Here is a 19,965-nt window from a genome sequence, read left to right on the forward strand (position 1 = left end):
AGCCCACCGGGCCCCCAGACCTCGCAGAGCGAAGCCGGGGGACACGCCCGGTCGCGGGCGTTTGGGGAAGCCCTCACTCTTGGCAGAGCCAGGCGGGGGGCGCGCGTAGGGAGCGGCGGGGCAGGGCGCTCGCGGCAGCGGCTCCGCGAGGTACCCCGGGAGGCTGGAGCCACGCGGGTCCGGGAGCGGCTTCGCCCCGCTAAGCACCCCGAAGCCGGGCTCCTGTGTGCCCTGCCAAGACCCAGAGGTCAGGGCCCCTGTCCTCGCGCCGCGCCACCTGGGGATGTGCCCTCCCCCACGTCCCCCGGGAAGGTTGCTGGGAAGCAAAGCTTCACGCGTGTGTTCACCCGGATCGCACTGACTTCGTGACCAATCCTCGGGTGAATAGGTTCTACTATTTACATTTATCATCTCACGGAAGAAAGTATTGATGTTACGGAATAATATTGAGCGGATAAATGCTCAATATGTATAATTTAGTAAAAAGATGTTCCCACGATATTATGACCGTATTTCCCTGGTTTGGTTAAAAAAAATCAACAGGTGCTCATGTAAGGTTTAAGTGGGGACATCTCTGGGAGATCCATGATTTGCTTGATAGCCATTTTTCTTTTCTTTTTCTTTCTTTTTTTTTTTTTTTTGGCGGGGAGGGGGACGGAGTTCCGGGTTCAAGCAATTCTCCTGCCTCAGACTCCCGAGTAGCTGGGACTACAGGCGCGCGCCACCACACCTGGCTATTTTTTTTTCTATTTTAATAGAGTCGGGGTTTCACCGTGTTGCGCAGGCTGGTAGCAAACTCAGGCAATCCGCTTGCACTGGCCTCCCAAAGTGCTGGGATTACAGGCGTGAGACACCGCGCCCGGCCATAGCCATTTTTTCTCGTTTTGCGTTGTGCGTATTTTCATTTATTATGTATTTTTGAAGGTGTGTGTTTTTCTTTTCTTTTGTTCCCCTTTCCTGAAACCCTGTTGGTCAGGGTCACAGGTACTATTCTTCTATAGTAATGCTGTGCTACGTGTGCAATCACATTTCACAGCCTTCTTCCCAAGACAGATTTGTATGTACCTTGACATCTAGGAGCTGCTTTGAGTTGAAAAGGCAAATTGATGGAGGGAGTATCCTTGTTTTTCTTTCTTTCTTCCTTTGTATTGAAAAATGTGTAAGCACCCAGAAACGTAGGAAACGGTAAAATGAGCATCTGTCTATAGTCATGCATGTCCTTGATGTAAGAAAAGTTAACCTTTTGCCATATTCGCTTTGTTAGTTTTTGCTGAAAAATTGTAAAGTGAATTAACTATCCTGTCAATGTTAAATGCTTCCCTGTGCATGTCTTTATAAAAACTAGTATTTTCCAATATAATTCCACTTAACAGTTAAGCATAACGGCAATGTTCTTTAATATTTATAATTGCCAGTACACATCCAAATTTCTCAAATTGTTTCCAACGTATTTGGCAGCTGTTTTTCCAATCGGGATTTGATTGGGAACCACGCACTGTATTTGCCAGCAAAGTTCAAACTTCACCGATAACTTCTAGGGGCTCTGGCTGAACCTGGGCAGGCGAGGCTGTCAGGGACGTCTTCCAGTCATCCAATAGAGAAAACGCTGCAAAGTAAGTCGTGGCGTGGAGGTTTCTGGGAAACGTAGTCTTCAATCCTGATCGCTCGCGCGCCACACTAGGAACGGGTCCTCTGGATGACATCTGCGCATGCGCAAGCTTAGCTCGTTGCTTCCCGCCAGGCTCGGGCAGGGAGGTGGTCCCGGGGCCTTTGGGTGTCGCGAGTCGGGAAGGTGCGCACGTGAAGTGGGACGCGGGGAGACCGGGTCTCTCCACAGCCTGTCAACTTCTAGTGAGAATTGGGCTTGTGATTCAGAGGGTGGGAACGGGAAGCCAGGGTGGACCCCAGGGGCGACCCCCCCATGCTAGAGGTCCCGGGGACGCAGGTGCGGCTGCACCCCCTTTAGGAACAGGTGCTCAGTGCGAACCTGGAGAAAAGCCCATGCCCGATGCGGCAGAGGAGAGCCCGTTTATAAACGTTGACCAAAGTGCCAGAACTCGTGGGCGCCAGGTCTGTGGCAAGACCCCGAGGTGTGGAGAGCGAAAGAGCTGGGTAAATTCCAGCTGTGTCACCTGTAAGCGGGGGCGAGGGCAGGAACCGGGTAAGAGGTTTCTCGCCTGAAAATGACGGTGTTAATGCCTGCTTCATGGCGTTGTTTTGAAACTTAGTTAAGTCATACCTGTAAAGCAAACAGCCAAGTGCAGTTACTAAACCCTGAGTGAGTGACAGCTGCTGCTGTATTTAGAAGACACTTTGTTCTTTTCATTGGATGACTCACCTAAACCTCACAAGCACTCTGAGGCCGGTATAGCCGTCTGCATTAAAAATAACAGCCGAGGTTCAGGTTGGTGGAGCAGTGCGCCCAGGTCACAAGCTAGCAGTGAGGAAATTTAGGTTCAAGGACAGGTGTGATTTATTTCCGATCTCAGGTGCTGTCGAATATCACACCTGCCTAAAACCAGTCCTGCAGTCTTTACGGCACTGAGCAGTGACACGACCCAAAATACACAGGGATATAATGGGAAGTGAATGTGGGTAGAACCTTACCTTGTGTCAGATATATTTTAGGCTTTCTGGTAGGGTCTGGTCAGATCCCTTGGGTCACACGAAGGCTCTTAGCCACTCACTACCAAGCTGTCTATGTTTTCAGTCCAATGTATTGAATTCCAGAGGGCCAGGTTTATGTCCCTAAAATTCGTTTCCCGGGCCCTTGGTTCCAGCTTCCAAGAAATAATTTCACGGGAAAGCAAAGCAGCTCTTGCGAATTAGGAAGCAGGGGGCCCCTGGGAACAGGAATCTTTCCCGGAAAGAGAGCACCCCTCTGACCTTACTACTCTCCAGAGCTTCGGAGCAGAGGCAGAAGAGCCCAGACAGCAGGAAGCACAGCCAGAAACAGTGCCAGAATGAGCCGGATCTGGTGATGTCACTATCTCTGGAAACCACAAGCATCTGTGACAGTGGAATGCCTGAACCTGCTTTGAGAAGACCAAGGGGAGACAGGAGGCCACTTCAATGGAGAGCTTGTGGGGAGGTCTATGGGTAAGAGGTAAGCAGGCAGAGGGTGGAAATCCTGTTTCCTCCATCTCTAAAAACTCCCACTCTTGAGAGACACTGCACTGCTCTCACACCTGTCCATAACCACATGTGACACTAGTCACACTAGTCTTGATATCTTAACCTCACAGAATTCCACAGTGATGGTTCACGAAAGGTATTTATGGTCATCTACTTGTGACTCATTTGAAACTATTAAGAGATTGGACCTGCGAGTGTCCGTGAATTATCCAGACCCACTTAGTTTGTGTCAGATCCATGAGTCAAACACAGTGCCATTTAGTCTGTCACAGGTCCAGGTCATCCATGTTTTCGTAGCTTGTTCTTTTGTATTGATGGATAGTGATCTATTGTCTTTTCCTTGTAATTAAGAGGTAAAAGTTTTAGTTCACACAATACCAGAGAAAATTTCACTGGTGTCTGTATTACAAAAGTGGAAATAACCCTAAAAATGAAAGTAAATTTGAGCTTTGGTAGTCAGATAATCTTTTTCATAGTCTTATGTTAGACAGCAAATCTTTCCCGGATATCAAACTCTAAGAAAATTGCCATAGTTACCACCCTACTAGCAACTTAGTTTTGGAGAACCTGCCCACTTTCATCACATTTATATTCTTATTCTAAATTGACCCAATTTTCCATTTATCAAAATGATTATATTGCCTTCTAGAATTCAAGCCAAAGGGGAAAGCAATGTTAGTAGTCCTTATTCTACTGACTCTTTTTTTTCTTTTTTCTTTTTTGTTTTTTCTTTTTCTTTTTTTTTTTTTTTTTTTTTGACCGAGTCTGGCTCTGTGGCCCAGGCTGGAGTGCAGTGGCGCGATCTCAGCTCACTGCAAGCTCCAGCTCCCGGGTTCACGCCATTCTCCTGCCTCAGCCTCCCGAGTAGCTGGGACTACAGGCGCCTGCCACCACGCCCGGCTAATTTTTTGTATTTTTAGTAGAGATGGGGTTTCACCTTGTTAGCCAGGATGGTCTCGATCTCCTGACCTCATGATCCGCCCGTCTCAGCCTCCCAAAGTGCTGGGATTACAGGCTTGAGCCACCGCGCCCGGCCTTCTTTTTTTTTTTTTTTTTTTTTTGAGACAAGGTCTCGCTCTGTCACCCAGGCTGGAGTGCAGGCATGATCACTGCTCACTGCAACGTCTGCTTCCCAGGCTCAAGTGATTTTCGTGAATCAGCTTCCCAAGGAGTCAGGACCACAGGCAGATGCCAACATGCTTGGATAATTTTTGTATTTTTAGTAGAGATGGGGTTTTGCCACCTTGGCCAGGCTGGTGTTGAACTGCTGTTCTCAAGTAATCTGCCTGCCTCAGCCTCCCAAACTGCTGGGATTACAGGCATAAGCCACCACACCCAGCCCTGACTTACTCTTGAAGTCATGGGTTTATGTCCAGTGCCCCTCTCTCAAACTGGTTTTTAAACCTTTGACCACTCATATATATCAGGACCTCTACTTAGTTATTGCATATTATATGGTGCAAAGCATCTTGTAAACAGGGATTCATGATAGACTTTTTCTTTTAAGTCAGATCACTGATTCTAGTCTGCAATTTATCAAGATGAGGTGATGAGTTATTTAAAGATTTTTTCTTAGGTACTAAAGAATTAAAGTAGATGAAAATATACCAATATTATTAGGGTTTAGTGAGAATCACTGAAGCTGAGTGGCTAGACTCTTAGTTCTAAAAAAAAAAAAAACTAACAGTGATTAGATATATTTTTAACTAAAATGTAAGCTTGAAAGCGGTGTGCTAAAGTCAAATTATGTGGTCTAAGCCACCCTCTGTATAGCAACTTTAATTCTACTTTCTGTACTTCCATGCTTTTTTCTGTGTAACTGTTTGAAAACCTCAAACACCTTTGGTCTAATTCTGCACTGTTCCTGGGAATCCTTTCTCTTTGGTGTATTGACCTAATTTTATATTCTAATGTACTTTTTCCTCTCAGACACAATAACCAACTATTCAAAGATGCCATCTAATGCACTATGCCACTAAGTACTGTGGCCAGAGAGTGAGTTTAAGTGTAATAAATTATCTTAAAATTGAAAAGAGCTTAAGCCAGAGAAAACAAATATTATGTCTTAAATAGAGGCATGGATTAAACCAACTTGTGAATGGTCAAGGCAACTTATAAAAATGCTTTAAGACACATCAAGACTGACTTGAATCATTTAAGGTAGGCAGAGATGTAACACTATGTGAACAGAAGAGTTATAAACACATATAAACACACTAGTCCCTTTTTTTTTTTTTTTTTTTTTTTTGAGACAGAGTCTTGCTCTGTCGCCCAGGCTGGAGTGCACTGGCGTGATCTCAGCTCACTGCAACCTCCGCCTCCCAGGTTCAAGCCGTTCTCCTGCCTCAGCCTCCAAAGTAGCTGGGATTACAGGTGTGTGCCACCACGCCCAGCTAATTTTTGTATTTTTAGTAGAGATGAGGTTTTGCCATGTTGGTCAGGCTAGTCTCAAACTCCTGACCTCATGATCCACCCACCTTGGCCTCCCGAAGTACCAGGATTACAGGCATGAGCCACTGTGCCAGGCCCACTAGTCACATTTTAATTAAAATAGTTTATTAGGTTTTCTTTTAATGTCAGCATGAGAAATAAAAACCACCTAAATTGTAGCATTTATGTTTTGAAAATAAAACTGCAGTCAATACTTCAATCTCTAAGCTCTGCACTCCATAAATGATAATTTTTTTAGGAGGTAAGGTTCCTAAGGTTTATGAGCATAAAATATGATACCTGCCTCCAGGTTAACATGCGGGATAACAAAATGTATTAGATCATCTACTACTATTAAGGTCCAATTCCTTCGAATTTGTTACATGTGCATTAAAATTGATCCTATTCTTTATCACATCTCTGGAAAATAATTTTTGGTGATCAATGCAGATAAAAGCCCTGCAAAGAACTACTTCAAAAGAGAAAAGGGCACTTTATAAAAATACAACAATTCCAAAAGGCTTAGTGTAATTTTAAGCTTTGATACTTGTAGAAGTGTCAATGCTACAAATATTTACAAAGCATCATTGAAAGGTTTGTTATATTTCTTTTTTCTTTTTTTTTTTGAAACAGAGTCTCGCTCTGTTGCCCAGGCTGGAGTGCAGTGGCGTGATCTCGGCTCACTGCAAGCTCCGCCTCCCGGGTTCACGCCATTCTCCTGCCTCAGCCTCCTGAGTAGCTGGGACTACAGTTGCCCGCCACCACATCCGTATAATTTTTTTGTATTTTTATTAGAGACGGGGCTTCACCGTGTTAGCCATGATGGTCACAATCTCCTGACCTCATGATCTGCCTGCCTCAGCCTCCCAAAGTGCTGGGATTACACGCATGAGTCACCACGCCAACCCCCTGTTTCTTTTACATGTATTTAGTTTTACCATTTTTTAAAGTGACAGGGTCTCAGTATGTTGCCAAGGCTGGAGTGTAATGGCTATTTCCAGGCACAATCACAGTGCACTGCAGCCTCCTATGCTAGGCTTTGAGTGATCCTGCCACTTAAGCCTTATGAGTAGCTGGGACTACAGGCATGCCTAGCTCCTGAATATTAACCCTTTAATTTTTTGTTTCAATCCTTCTTGAAGATAGCAGATATTGATGAGACAAAAAGTTAAATGCTTAATATTCAAATTCTGCAAAATGAAGCCAAAGGTACACACCTGTAGTCCCAGCTAGTTGGTAGGCTGACATGGGAGGATTGCTTGAGGCCAGGATTTCCAGGCTGTGGTATGCTATGACTGTGCCACTGAATAATCATTGCACTGTAGACTGGGCAACATACTGACACAACATCTATTTAAAAAAATGAATAAGAAATACAATTAAACTTTCCAATGATATTTTGTAAAGGTTTATAGCATGTATATGTATGCTGCAGTGCTCTGGAGGGCACAAGCACACTATGTTAAAGCTAAAAACTGTCCTGAAACTTTCAGGACACCTCATAGTTTATTTTTTATTACCACTGCGTCACCATATTGCTTGGCACTGTGAAAATATCTTTTCATACCTTTATTTAAAAAATAAAATTTATCAGCAAATAAGAACCATCATATTTCACAAGAAATACACCATAGACCCTAATAAAAGTAGATAATCAATAACCAGCATTTTCTCTTTTTATGACGCCAAACATGCTAACTGCTAATAAGAAGTGCCTACAGAGGATATGAATGGCAAACGTTATCCAGAAGCTTTTCCTTAAAATGATTGCCGGTAACTAGTAGCTTCGATTGTAAGAGTAGGAAGGAAGAGCCCTTTCAGTACCTAGCAATGCTGCACCTGCTCCTAGTGGCTTTCTGACTTGTTGAGAGTCCTATGTTTTAATGGTAATATGCATCGATGCTAAATGCATATGCAGCAATATTGGGGGAAAGAAAAATATGAAAGAAACAGAAAAGTTATCTTTAAAATCTAAAAATTTAAACCATTGTTTTAAAACCCTTACATAGTTCACTGCTGTCAGCCTATATGCTAAGCAAATATCTGTGCATGGGCTAGAAGGAGCCTTCACTTTGGAGTGGCTTTTATTGCTGAGACCAGCTCGGTTGGGGAGACCCTAACGCAGCGGCGCTAGAGGAATTAAAGACACACACACAGAAATATAGAGGTGTGAAGTGGGAAATCAGGGGTCTCACAACCTTCAGAGCTGAGAGCCCCAAACAGAGATTTACCCACGTATTTATTAACAGCAATCCAGTCATTAGCATTGTTTCTATAGATATTCTATTAACTAAAAGTATCCCTTATGGGAAACGAAGGGATGGGCCAAAATAAAGGGATGGGTTTGGCTAGTTATCTGCAGCAGGAGCATGTCCTTAAGGCACAGATCGCTCATGCTATTGTTTGTGGTTTAAGAACGCCTTTAAGCAGTTTTCCACCCAGGGTGGGCCAGGTGTTCCTTGCCCTCATTCCGGTAAACCCACAACCTTCCAGCGTGGGCGTTATGGCCATCACGAACATGTCACAATGCTGCAGAGATTTTTTTTTTTTTTTTTTTTTTTTTTTGAGATGGAGTCTGGCTCTGTTGCCCAGGCTGGAGTGCAGTGGCCGGATCTCAGCTCACTGCAAGCTCCGCCTCCCGGGTTCACGCCATTCTCCTGCCTCAGCCTCCTGAGTAGCTGGGAGTACAGGCGCCCGCCACCTCGCCCGGCTAATTTTTTTTGTATTTTAGTAGAGACGGGGTTTCACCGTGTTAGCCAGGATGGTCTCAATCTCCTGAACTCGTGATTCGCCCGTCTCGGCCTCCCAAAGTGCTGGGATTACAGGCTTGAGCCACCGCGCCCGGCGAGATTTTTTTTTATGGCCAGTTTTGGGGCCAGTTTATGGCCAGATTTTGGGGGACCTGTTCCCAACATGTCCCCCTTATTTGATTTGCAAATTGATAAAAGCAAAGGCAGCTTTGTCGTGGTGAGCTACCTCTCGCAGAAGTCAGGATCCACATCTGCAGACTATACAAAGACAAACAACACAGATTAAAAGCACAATCAGCATTGGAATCACAGAGCTTCCAAGTGTTTTCATCCATTTTAATGGGTTACTAGCTGCCAATTTGTCTGCAGCTCCTTTAAGCACTCTAGTTCTTGGCATTAAGGTCAGGTGTGCCTGGGATGCTTTAAATATTTGTTCTTTTAATTTTGCTATATCCAAAAACAAGTTTGTAGAGTGTACTTCTAGATGCTTTTTTATTATTTCCCAAATTTTGATCTTATTAAGAGCTATTAATAGTTTCCACAAATCCTTATGTTTAGCTCCTACAAAGGGCCATATCATTTGAGGTTGAGGTGGCACTATACCGCCATGGTTCCAGATAATAGGAACTCTTGCCGTACTTCTTATCATTTCTACCATCTCACCATTTTGTTCAGAGCAGCTGAACATAGTGTGGCCATGCCACGCAGACTGAGAGGTTCAATTCAAGCTAAACATCCCCTTAGGGGACCAATTAATAATGATTCCATAGGAATTGTTGTGCAGCACCTCTGCCTGTTTTGCAGTGCAATCTTCCTAAACCAGTACGTTCATTTTTTCTGGCCAGGTTCAATTTTGTTTACAAATAGGTTTTTTGGGGCGGTATGCCTCAATTATAGGAGCAGATTTATTATGGTAAATACTGAGATCAGAAAGCATGTGTAACTGTGTCATAGAGTGATTACATGTAGGCATTATTACCAGCTAAGATTGATAAATATGCCCAACAAGTATAATTGCTCTCTGTGTCAGCCGTTGTTGAAGGAATACTCACAGCAGTGGTGATCACCGCTATCATAGCTACCATTCAATTACTCATTGTGACTGGTTGTCCCACTTTCCTCAGGTTTTCTTCTGCTGACATCTGTGACAGCTTCTTGATCTGTCCCCAGGTGGGTTCGATGGGTGTTGCTCGTGACAGTTGGGGTCCTCCTCAGCGTCAGTCTCAACATGGTTGCCACTGGGGGGTCCTCAGGATCCTCCCAGAATCTCTTCCTCAGCATCTGGCTCATGATAAGGTTTCAGGTGGTATCCAGATCTGCTGTTGATTTTGGCCTGAAGAAACACAAGCATAACCTCTACTGCAAGTTATTATTTTACCTATTTCCCAACTTTTTGTTATCAGATCTCTCCACCAAATCCATTTTTCTGCTTCTGTCTTTGCAGCTGATTTCTGTAGATGCTGTTCAGCTGCTGATAACATCTGGTCTTTAGGCAGGCTCAAAAAATTTAAAGTTAATAATGCTATATTCAGTTGCATCTGTAAGGTTCCATATTTCTTATTTCCCCCCTTTCTGCTTTTGCAACTGCTGTTTTAGGGAGAGATTCATTCTTTCTACTATGGCTTGTCCTTGATAATTGTATGGGATACCAGTAATGTTTTTAATATTCCACATAGATAAATATGTAGCTAGAGCTTGGCTAGTGATGTTTAACACAGGCAGAAGGCTCTCCTGATTGGCATGTAGCCCAGACAAAGTGAGAAAAGGTGTCCACACATACATGTACATAAGCTAGTCTCCCAAATGAGGGAATATGTGTTACATCCATTTGCCAAAGAGAGGTAGGTTCCAATCTTTAAGGATTAACTCCTCCTGAAAAAGATGAGGAATGTACCATTTGGCAAGTTGGGCATTGTCGAATAATAGCTTTAGCTTCTCTCTAGGTAATGCTGTATCTGCGTTTGAGACCAGAGGCATTAACATGGGTTAAATTGTGAAAGTGTCTAGCATTAGGTATTGCATTAGCTACCAGGTGATCAGCCATTTGATTCCCTTCAGTCAAAGGTTCTGGAAAAGGTATATGAGCCCTAATGTGAGTGATGTAAAAAGGGTGCATTCTGCTTCTAACTGCTGTTTGCAATTGGGTAAATAAAGTCATCAGTTGTTCATCTGTATGAAATTGTAACTGAGCATTTTCAATTAACTGTGTGGAATGAACCACATATGAAGAATCAGAAATCACATTAGTAGGCATATCAAAAGCAGTCAATACCTCAATTACAGCTATGAGTTCTGCTTTTTGAGCCAAAGTATAGGGCGTCTGGAAAACTTTACTTTTCGAGCCAGAATAAGAAGCTTTACCATTACTAGACCCATCTGTAAAAACATTGTCAGCACCTTCAATTGGTTTAAATTTAGTTATTTTAGAGAGAATCCAATTAGTTAATTTTAAAAACGGAAACAGTGTCATTTTAGGAAAATGGTTATCAAGAATACCCACAAAGTCAGCTAAATGGGTTTGCCAAGTATGACTATTTATAAAAGCTTGCTGTATTTGTGCCTTCGTGAGAGGGACAATAATTTTTCCAGGATCATATCCATATAATTTAACAATCCGAGTTCTCCCAATCCCTATCATAGTAGCAATTTGATCTAAATGAGGAGTTAGAGTCCATGAATTACTATGTGGAATAAAAAGCCACTCTACTAAGGCCTGTTCTTGGGCAATAACACCAGTAGGTGAATGCTGAGTTGAAAAAATTAGCAAATCTAGAGTCTTCTCTGGATCTATTCTATTTATTTGAGCTTTATAGACTTGCTTCTCAATTAGTTTTAACTTTGCCTCCGCCTCCTTTGTTAATTGCCGAGGGCTCGTGAGACTAGGATTTCCTCTAAGGATAGAAAACAGATTACTCATGGCATAGGTAGGAATGCCTAGAGCAGGTTGTATCCAATTAATATCCCCTAGTAATTTTTGAAAGTCATTTAATGTTTTCAATTGATCTCTACATACGGTTACTTTCTGCGGCACAATGGTAGTGTCATTTACTAAGGTCCCCAAGTAGGAGCAGGGAGTAGTAGTTTGAATTTTGTCAGGAGCTATAATTAAACCAGCATGAGAAACTGAATTTTGCAAGTGATCATAACATTGGAGTAATATTTCTCAAGTGCGGGCAGCACAAAGTATATCATCCATATAATGAATAATGTAACACTGTGAAAATTTTTTACTAGTAGGTTCAATTGCTTGCCCTACATACGTCTGGAAAATTGTTGGACTGTTTAAAATGACTTGTGGCAACATTTTCCAATGAAAATGCTTAGCAGGCTGTAGGTTGTTTACTGCAGGAATTGTAAATGCAAACCATTCACAGTCTTGCTCACCTAAAGGGATAGTAAAGAAACAGTGTTTTAAATCTATGACTATTAAAGGCCAATTTTTTGGAATTATAGCAGGAGAAGGCAATCCTGGCTGTAATGCTCCCATAGGTTGTATAACTGAATTGATTGGTCTTAAGTCAGTTAACATTCTCCATTTACCTGATTTTTTCTTAATTATGAAAACAGGAGAATTCCAAGGGGAAAATGTTGGAGCTATGTGCCCATTTTCTAATTGTTCAGTAATTAATTTTTCTAAAGCCTCCAGTTTTTCTTTACTTAGCAGACATTGTTCTATCCAAATTGGCTTATCTGCTAATCATTTTAAAGGTATAGGTTCTGAAGGCTTAATAATGGCCACCATCAAAAATGATATCCTAATCTTTGGCAGGAACTTTGTCTTTCCACTTGAAGTGGTTCTTTCAAATCTTGCAAATTTTTTTCTAGTCCCATACCAGGGACATACCCCATTTCATCCATCATATGTTGACTTTGAGGGCTATATAATTCTTCTGGAATTAGAACTTGTGCTCCCTATTGTTGTAATAAACCTCTCCCCCATAAATTTATAGGTACAGAAGTTATAATTGGTTGAATAGTCCCAGGTTGTCCACTGGGCCCGTGATGCAAAATATAACTACTTTGATATACTTCAGTGGCTTTACTAACTCCAACTATGTTAAATTGAGTGGGTTGAATTGGCCACACGAATGGCCAGTGCTGTAGAGAAATGATTGAAATGTCTGCTCCTGTATCGCCAAACCTTTAAATTTATTTCCCTGAATAGTTATTTTACAGGTAGGATGTTTATCAGTAATTTGATTTACCCAATAAGCTGCTTTGCCTTGTTTATTTGTGCTTCCAAATCCTCCTGTTCATTTAATTTCACTTTTTCCCATTCCCACATAATGGCACAATCAGGAGCTGTGCTATGTGCTCTCCTGGCTCTGCCATCCAGGGAACAGAAGTAGATACAACAATTTGAATTTCCCCATTGTAATCTGAATCAATGACTCCTGTATGTATTTGTACCTCTTTTAAACTTACACTAGACCTTCCTAAAAGTAATCCTATTGTCCCCACTGGCAAGGGTCCACATACTACTGTTGGGACCTTTTGTGGGTGTTCCCCAGGCAAAAGGCTCACAGCTTTTGTGCAGCATAAATCTACTGCAGCGCTCCCGGCTGTGGCGGGGGACAGAAAATGGCCTGAGCTGGAAATGCCCCTGTTTAGAACAGGGCCCAGGACAGGCCCCTCATGGTGCTGAAACTAGACCGCATAAAACTTAGAAACTAGGCCTCATAAAAAAAGAACTTAAAAAAATTAACACCAGGTGGCTCTGGATAGGGTCCCACCCTGCCTCGATAGGGTCCCACCCTGATAGGGTCCCACCCTGCCAATTCCGGGAAACAACCTCATGGGGTCCCACCCTGCCAATTCCGGGGGTCCCACCCTGCCTCGAAGTTCCCGGAATCAACAACTCCAGGAAAAAAACTTCATAAGGTCCTGCTCTAACCAATTAGAACAAGACACCTTGCTCAGGCCATAGACAGACCCAATTACCACGCACCTAAAGCTTTGTTTGAATTTCGCGCCCTAAGCTGTGTTTGAACTTGTGTTTGCCTATATAAACAGCCTGTAACAAGCAGTCGGGGTCCCAGGGCCAACTTAGAGCTTGGGACCCTAGCGCGCTAGTAATAAATAACTCTCTGCTGTGAATCTCGTGTCGGTGATCCTTCGCGGCGACCCCTGCCCAGGAAGGAATCGACAGTTCAGTTCCAACAGTGCTTCCCCAAATCGGGTTCCCATCTTTATCAAACTTAGAGTGACACTGATTATCCTGATGTTTTCCTTTTTTACATTTTGGACATATTTTGGGCTCAGCAGTTTTCTTTTTTCCTCTACCGGGCGGCCTGACTCACTGATTATTTCTACATTCTTTTTTAGTATGAATAGCTTGTTTAAATTCTTTGAGTAATTTAAAAGGAAAAGGCTCGATTGTAGCTATATTTCCTTGTTGATCTGGGGAGTGTATTCTAACAGGGAATGGCCAAGCCTCTAAATCACCTTCTCGTCTAGCTTGCTGAATTCCTACCTGAATAGAACTAAGAGCGGTCACTTAAGGCACTGCTCAAACATTCACTGGGGCAACTACTTTTCGTCCAGTGTCCTCCAGAAAAGAAAGATCCGGAGGGTCATTTTCTTCAAAATAATGAGCAGGTGCAGAAGGGTAGGGATGAACCTCTCCCTCCTTTGCTGCTTTAGCTTTAGCTGGCAAATAAATCTGCTCTGTAATCTCTTCTGTTACTTCATTATACTCTCCTTCCTCCTCATCATCAGTGTGAAAAAGTTCCAGGGTGGAATGAACGAGACCCCACACTTGTTCCATTGATACCCTGATGCTTCTGAGCTCCCCTTCTTACTCACCACGGGGATTGCTTTAAGAGTACTCAGGTGTCCTCCCACTAGTTCCACAATCTCCAACAGTCACTCCGGCAACCCTTTGACCTGGATTCGAGCCCCTACAAGTGGGCACCACTTGCTGACACTAGCTCAGTTGGGGAGACCCTAACCCAGTGATGCTAGAGGAATTAAAGACACACACACAGAAATATAGAGGTGTGAAGTGGGAAATCAGGGGTCTCACAGCCTTCAGAGCTGAGAACCCCGAACACAGATTTACCCATGTATTTATTAACAGCAAGCCAGTCATTAGCATTGTTTCTATAGATATTTGATTAACTAAAAGTATCCCTTATGGGAAACGAAGGAATGGACTGAAATAAAGGGATGGGTCTGGCTAGTTATCTGCAGCAGGAGCATGTCCTTAAGGCACAGATCGCTCATGCTATTGTTTGTGGTTTAAGAATGCCTTTAAATGGTTTTCTGCCCCGGGCGGTTTCCCTTGCCCTCATTCTGGTAAACCCACAACCTTCCAGTGTGGGCATCATGGCCATCACGAACATGTCACAGTGCTGCAGGGATTTTGTTTATGGCCAGTTTTGGGGCCAGTTTATGGCCAGATTTTGGGGGGCCTGTTCCCAACATTTTATAACTCTTTTTTACATTAAGAGGGACAGAAGAGTGGAAGAGTGTGTTGCTGCATTGACAAGGTCCCATGCTTTTCTATGAAGTGCAATCCTAGTTGTCCTTGAGTTAACTTGAATTTTAGGTGTTTCTTCTTTTGAATGTACTTTTCCAGTTCTTCAGCAGGAAAGGTGATATTTTCCTGTCTTTTTTGATGAGGGGTTCAGATGTTACATAACCCCTCACTTCTTCCTTCAGGAGTGGATGGCCTTAAGGCACTGAAGATCCATTAAATCATCAGCACTCAAAGACCTTTTCCTTTTGTTGGCAGTACCATAAAAGTCTTTGTCTTCCAACCTTGAAACAACCTAAGAAAGACAATTGAATAGAAAAGAGGTACAATTTCAAAAGGGGTTCCAACCTATAACAATCACCATCGATGATAAGCCACACATGCAGACTCCTTTAGATAGTTCAGTAACAGCTACTTTGGCTGAGGTTTACACTGCCAAGTTCTGTCAACTCACTGAGGTGGTCTCCTTTAAGAGCTATAATTAGATTGCTGGAGCAAAGGGGGAACTTGTTTTATTAAGTTATTTAAAAATTGGGCTCCCAAAGATGTCACAGTGTTGTGACAGGCTTCTAACAACAGTATCATCTGTTACCTGTGCACTTGTTCCTTAAACAAAATGAACGTATACTTTTGCAAAAGTTAGTTTATGAATGTATTCAAATTCTACCCAATCTGTAGTAGTTATTATATATTCAAAGCAAATTTTAATGAGGCAGGTATGTGCCGGACTGCATAGGAACGTCAAATAAGTCTAATGACTAAAGCATCAAAAGGTGTTACTTCACTTGCACATTAATCATGGTAGAAAATGTATTATTTTAAAATACTTCCCAGGTACCACCAAAAATGCCTATTTTAAATGTTCATCCATGTCAGTTGTGAGTAATTTTGCTGTGTACTTACCAAAAGTCACAAACCATGAATATTACTTTGCCCCATAAAAGTTATTTCCGGTAGAATCCCATGTACTTACTGCATCCAGTGCTTGAGACCCGCATACTTTGTACAGTCTAAGTGCAGGTCTTTTGGCTTAGGCACTAATGCTTTGTCTAACAAACTCATGGGACTCACTGCACTGTGGTATATACAGTAGAAAATGACATAAATTTGCAAACTAAATGATAAAAAATAGTCAAGAATGTTAAGTTCATTATATATGTAGATATCAGGAATACAACTGCCAGAAATCACTTATGTATGACTATTTGAAAGGGTAGCGGTTCAAAAGGAAAACAATTAAGAATGAATTAAATTTGATTAAAATAATCTGAATTATGGTTTCAGAAGAGATATCTATAACTTTTAAATAATGTGAATCCTTGTATAAACCATAAATATATAGAAAATAGAATGCAGAAAGGTTAATAAGCTCTTCAATATGTTAATTTTGAAGCTTTTCATTTTTATAATCACTTCTTAATATGATCTAGTCGCAGATGTTGGCATTGGTGTTGACTGAAAGCCCACTTAGTACCTTCATAGCCTTACCTCCAGCTCCCATGCTCTTACTATGTCAAGACAAAATGGCAAATATAGGCTACTGTCGTATGCCAACGCGCAAAGGTCAAAGTAGCATTTGGTATAAACACTGCCAGAAACATCAACATCATTATTAATTAAGTGGGAGAATTGGTTTCCCAACTCAAGCCTGGGGAAGGAGAAACACAACAAAACCAACACAGGACAATGTTAGTCAACTGGGCTATCTTCAAAAACATTATTCTCATGTAAGAAATGTGGTAAAGTCATCACACGCTCTAGTTTATTAGAAAACATAAAAGAACTTATGCTGTAAAGAACCCTATCGATGGAAGAAACACAAAAAGCATTCAACTTTCCCAGTTCTCTTTGAAAACTTAGAAAAATTTATATTGGAAAAAAACATGAATGTAAAAAAAAATGTTAATAAATTTGATTTTCCCACATCCTTTCAAAGGCATATTTGAATTTTAATATGTAGAAAAACTACATAATCTTAAGAAATATGGTCAAGGCTTCAGCTTTTTCATTTCTTTGAAACATGAAAGGATTCAAGGGAGAAAACCCTTATAAATACACACATGTGGTAGGGTCGTCAGTTGTTCCAGTTCCATATGAAGACAAGAACTCATTTCTGAAATAAAACCTATGAACGTATAGAATGCAGAAATGCCTTCATTTATGTGATATTTGCTCCAAGACCTATGATAATACACATTGTAGTTGGGCCTTATAAATATAAGAAAGCACACTGGATTGGAACCCCAGTAGATTAAAAAATACAGGAAAATTTTCAGTTTTAACAATGTCTTCAAAATTTATGTGAAAACTGCCCCTGGAGGGAAATCCTATCCGTATTCCTAAACTGGAAGGGCTGATGCAAACTGATTACTGTATAATCTTCAAAAATGCACCTATGTAAAACTTATACTACTTATGAATATTTTGTGTTTCTCAGCGATTCTTTGAGAGAGTCTATCTACTTATTTCCACTTCTTTTGCAAGAAAACATTGAGGTTAGAATTTTGTAGATACTCTTTAAACAATACTATGTGAGTTTAATAGGCAGTATTTCTTTGTTAAGTCAGTTAATAAAATTTTTCTCCATTTATTTAAAAATATCCTAGCCGGGCGAGGTGGCGGGCGCCTGTAGTCCCAGCTACTGGGGAGGCTGAGGCAGGAGAATTGCGTGAACCCGGGAGGCGGAGCCTGCAGTGAGCTGAGATCCGGCCACTGCACTCCAGCCTGGGCGGCAGAGCGAGACTCCGTCTCAAAAAAAAAAAAAAAAAAAAAAAAAATATATATATATATATATATATATATATATATATATATATATATATATCATGCTGAGCTACTAGAATGGCTCTAAATTCTGCTTTGAAACAAATCAAGGCTATGCAGTTGGATTCCTACACTAATGTCCAGACAGCTGCTTGCAGTCCATTCTGCATCCAGCACCCCAAGTTTGGGATGAGCAGAAAGGTGACAGCCTCTAATGCACTTGTGCTGCTGATATAGGGCTCATTCTTCAGAGTTCCCTTAGTGCAGCTGCACAGCTCAGACCCCATGCTCACTCACAAGGCCCCACAATAGTGATCAGATGACAGAAATGGTGGATGCCATTTACTAGCTGTCACTATGACAGGACAGGAATACTCTTTAAACTTAGGAAGGCAGAAGGATCAAAGAGAGCCATCTTGGCCAGACTACACCCATTTTATAATATGCCTTTTGGTAGGGTGCTGGACTTGCACCGTGTATTACTCTGTTTTCACGCTGCTGCTGAACACATACCCGAGACAGGACAGTTTACAAAAGAAAGAGGTTTGTTGGACTCATAGTTCCACATGGCTGGGGAGGCCTCACAATCATGGCAGAAGGCAAGACGGAGCAAGTCACATCTTATGTGGATGGCAGCAGGCAAAGAGAGAAGCTTGTGTAGGGAAACTCTTCCTTATAATACTGTCAGATCTCATGAGACTTACTCGCTATCACAAGAACAGCACGGGAAAGACCCGCCTCCATCATTCAATTACTTCCTACTGGGTCCCTCCCATAACACGTGGAAATTCAAGATGAGATTTGGGTGGGACACAGCCAAACCGTATCACACAATGTTTCTCCTGAGTTGGAAATGAAACTCTAAGGTGTTCAGCATCTCTCACCCCGGTCAGAAGAGAATGTCGGGATGAGTTGAATGCACTGAGAGAACAGGCTGGGAGCAGCCCTCTGCCACATGATTATTCAGCTGCCCTGGCCAAAGGTGTTTGCTCATTTTTTTTTTTTAATTTTAAGAGACAGGGTCTTGCTCTGTCACCCAGGCTAAAGTGCAGTGGCATGATCCTAGCTCACAGCAGACTCAAACTTGCAGGCTCAAGTGATCCATTCACCTAAGCGTTTCAAGTAGCTGGGACTACAGCCTCATGCCACTGAGCTGGGCTGTTTTGTTGTTGTTGTTTAATTCTTTTTGCAGAGACAGGGTCTCACTTTTTGCCCAGGCTGGCCTTAAACTCCTGTGATCAAGTGATACTCCCACCTTGGTGTCCCAAAGTGCTGTTATTATTACAGATGGGAGTCACTGTATCCAGCACTTTGTCTAATGTTTAAATAAATATAAACTAGAGTAATCTTACCACTTGCACAGTAATTCCTGTAAAGACTTAATTGTATAAAAATAATTAATACCTGAACAACACATTTGGTTTCTTGGTTTTAAAGTTTTAATGTTTTATCCACTGGCTAACATCAACAAATGCTTGATGTTCTCTGGTAATGAAGAGCAGTTAAGACATAAGCAGATATGTGGTTTTCTCATTTAACTGAAAACCTGACTGAATCTCCTTCCAGCATTAATTTCCTATTCATATAACCATAAGGCTATAGAAATGTAAATCAGATAATGTTTTCATAATCAGCTAATCAGGACTTAATTTACTATAGGAATATATGCACTTAATCTCTTTTATGTTTTTCCAAAAACATATTTTAATTGTGTAAAATACAGTATTTTATAGAATCATCATGTTTATTAATAGAGGCTTAGTTATCAAAGAAAACCATTATGCCTACAGGATATACATCTTCTCAGTTTTCTGTTGTTTTTTACATGGCTGAATAGCATACCCTTTACAGGCACAGCAAATTTTCTGAATAGGAGCTGCTCAATTTAAATTAAATGTGTGTATATATATACAAATATATATATACACATTTTATATATTTATGTATAAACAAATATGTATGTGTGTATGTGTATATGTATGTATGCATATATATATATATATATATATATTTCTTTACCAATAATGGTTTTTAATTTTATTTAGTTTTTGAGGTACAGGTGGTTTTTGGTTCATGGATAAGTTCTTTAGGGATGGTTTTGGAGCTTCTGGTGCACCTACCACCTGAGCAGTGTACACTGTACCCAATATGTAATCTTATCCTTCACCACCGTCCCAACCTTCCTCCCCACGTCCCCAAAGTCCATTATATCATTCTTATGCCTTTGCATCCTCATAGCTTAGCTCCCACCTATAAGTGAGAACATATGATATTTGGTTTTCCATTCCTGAGTTACTTCACTTTGAATAATGACCGCCAGCTCCATCCAAGTTGCTGCAAAGGCCATTATTTCATTCTATTTTATGGCTCAGCAGTATTCCATGGTGTATATATTCTATATTTTCTTTA

The 19,965-nt window shown here is 41.6% G+C and overlaps 1 protein-coding gene across 4 annotated transcripts in view; it reads left to right on the forward strand.

Moving 5' to 3' along the window:
• Nucleotides 1-255: 255 nt before the first annotated feature.
• ZNF782 (zinc finger protein 782) overlaps nucleotides 256-19,965 on the forward strand; it is a 69,560-nt gene continuing 49,850 nt past the window's right edge. The window contains exons 1-3 of one of the 4 annotated variants that reach the window (XM_050761779.1): nucleotides 256-380; nucleotides 1,459-1,613; nucleotides 2,902-3,106. The gene's annotated coding sequence lies outside the window, so the exon portion shown is untranslated. Of the gene's footprint in view, nucleotides 1,614-1,703; nucleotides 1,852-2,901; nucleotides 3,107-19,965 lie in introns of those variants that run through there. The other 3 variants (XM_050761778.1, XM_050761781.1, XM_050761780.1) reach the window with 3 other exon arrangements.

This window comes from Macaca thibetana, chromosome 15 (genome assembly GCF_024542745.1).
Source record: "Macaca thibetana thibetana isolate TM-01 chromosome 15, ASM2454274v1, whole genome shotgun sequence".
Taxonomy (NCBI): Eukaryota; Metazoa; Chordata; class Mammalia; order Primates; family Cercopithecidae; genus Macaca; species Macaca thibetana.